At 37.5% G+C, this 2,573-nt stretch overlaps 1 pseudogene; it reads left to right on the top strand.

The window, feature by feature from the left end:
• The window catches only part of LOC135267455 (large subunit ribosomal RNA), a 9,292-nt pseudogene extending 7,032 nt beyond the window's left edge, over nucleotides 1-2,260 (top strand).
• Nucleotides 2,261-2,573: the final 313 nt, after the last annotated feature.

Genomic DNA, 2,573 nt, shown 5'->3' with positions numbered 1-2,573 from the left:
GGGTAAATTTGGACAAAAATTTGAAAATCTTTATTTACATTCGGATTGAAGTCGTTTTTTGTATATGGGTACCCCCTATGATCTTGATTATGCTCCAGCAATCAAATTTGACATATTCAAATAAAGGGGGTAGTGGGGAATTAAAATGTCAAAATTCAAAAAAATAAAAAATCAACCAAATTAATATATGTTATAGTAGAAAAGCTCAGGATCAATTTAAAATTATTTTCAAAATTTTATCTCATTTCCTACCCCAAAACTTATAGGGGTAAATTTGGCCAAAAATTTGAAAATCTTTATTTACATTCGGATCGAGTTTGTTTTTTGTACATGGGTAACCTCTATGGTCCTGATTGTGCTCCAGCAATCAAATTTGACATACTCAAATAAAGGGGGTAGTGGGGAATTAAAATGTCAAAATTCAAAAAAATTAAAAATTAACCAAATTAATATATGTTATAGTAGGGAAGCTCAGAATCAATTTAAAATTAGTTTCAGAATTTTATCTCATCTCCTACCCCAAAAACACCGGGGGTAAATTTGGCTAAAAATTTGAAAATCTTTATTTATGTTTGGATCGATGTCGTTTTTTGCATATGGGTACCCTCTATTGTCCTGATTATGCTCCATTAATCAGAGTTGACATATTTAAATTAGGGGGGTAGTGGGAAATTAAAATGTCAAAATTTAAAAAATTTAAAAATCAACCAAATTAATATATGTTATAGTAGGGAAGCTCAGGATCAATCTAAAATTAGTTTCAGAATTTTATCTCATCTCCTACCCCAAAAACACCGGGGGTAAATTTGGCTAAAAATTTGAAAATCTTTATTTATGTTCGGATCGATGTCGTTTTTTGCATATGAGTACCCTCTATTGTCCTGATTATGCTCCATTAATCAGAGTTCACATATTTAAATTAGGGGGGTAGTGGGAAATTAAAATGTCAAAATTCAAAAAATTTAAAAATCTACCAAATGACCATATGGTATAGTAGGGAAACTCAGGATTAATTTAAAATTATTTTCAAAATTTTATCTCATTTCCTACCCCAAAAAAACCGGGGGTAAATTTGGCCAAAATTTTGAAAATCTTTATTTATCTTTCAATCGATGTCATTTTTTGCATGCGGGTATCCCCTATAGTCCTGAATATGCTCCACCAATCATAGTTGACATATTCAAATTAGGGGGGTAGTGGGAAATTAATATGTCAAAATTCAAAAAATTTAAAAATCCACCTAATTAATATATGTTATAGTACGGAAGCTCAGGATCAATCTAAAATTAGTTTCAATTTTAAAAATTGATCAAATTAATATATGTTATAGTAGGAAAGCTCAGGATCAATTTAAATATAGTATCAAAATTTCATCCCATTTCCTACTTCAAAAAGACAGGAGGCAAATTTGGCCAAAAGTTTGAAAATCTATGTTTATATTCGGATCGAAGTCGTTTTTTGCAAATGGGTAGCCCCTATAGTCGTGATTACGCTCTAATAATCAGAGTTGACATATTCAGATTAGGGAGGTAGTGGGGGATCGATCGGATCGATGTCGTTTTTTGCACAGAGGCACTCCTTTATCGATAAAATACTAAATATTAAAAACAAAACGCATATGTGATCGAAGACAGGCTACGAAATAGAAATAGAAATTGGTACGCTTTCGAGGTCGGTGCGCATCCGAGTTCGGTACTCATCCGAGGTCAGGTAGCGTTTCTGGTTCACCCGCTAATAGGGAACGTGAGCTGGGTTTAGACCGTCGTGAGACAGGTTAGTTTTACCCTACTGATGACTCGTCGTTGCGATAGTAATCCTGCTCAGTACGAGAGGAACCGCAGGTTCGGACATTTGGTTCACGCACTCGCTCGAGCGGGCGGTGGTGCGAAGCTACCATCCGTGGGATTATGCCTGAACGCCTCTAAGGCCGTATCCTTTCTAGTCAAAGGTGGCAACGATACCTTTAGGAGTTTCGAGAGTCGACAGGCTCAAAACAATGTGACTTTACTAGGCGTTTAACGCTTGCGTACGAACGTCGCACGAGCCCTATTTGCCGTGTGAAGCCACCGATCGGCGGCGGGATCGATCCTTGCCACGTCCGACCAGGCTTCTAGACGGTCAATTATGGGTACATTGTTGTTCGACGTCGAAACTCGGAATTGTCTGTAGACGACTTACGTACCTGGCAGGGTGTTGTACTCGGTAGAGCAGTTTCCACGCTGCGATCTGTTGAGACTCAGCCCTCAGCTTGGGGATTCGTCTTGTCGGCGAGACGAGACCCCGTCAACGTTTAGAAAGCTGAGTGGATAAAAAATATACCCAGCCAGGTACACATTGTTTATATAAAAATTTCTAGTATGCAATGCAACTTGAGCTAATAACCAACATGAACTTACTCCATTTTATTATTACATACGTACCTGGTAAGGTGTTGTATTCGGTAGAGCTGTTTCTACGCTGCGATCTGTTGATACTCAGCTTGGAGATTCGTCTTGTCGGTGAGACGAGACTCCGTCAACGTTTAGAAAGCTGAGAAGATCAAAAAATACACACAGCCAGGTACACATTGTTTA

The sequence above is a fragment of the Tribolium castaneum genome, unplaced genomic scaffold (assembly GCF_031307605.1).
Source record: "Tribolium castaneum strain GA2 unplaced genomic scaffold, icTriCast1.1 ptg000027l, whole genome shotgun sequence".
In the NCBI taxonomy this organism is placed as follows: Eukaryota; Metazoa; Arthropoda; class Insecta; order Coleoptera; family Tenebrionidae; genus Tribolium; species Tribolium castaneum.
The sequence above is the reverse complement of the archived record's forward strand: the minus strand, read 5'-3'. Positions and strand labels throughout refer to the sequence as shown.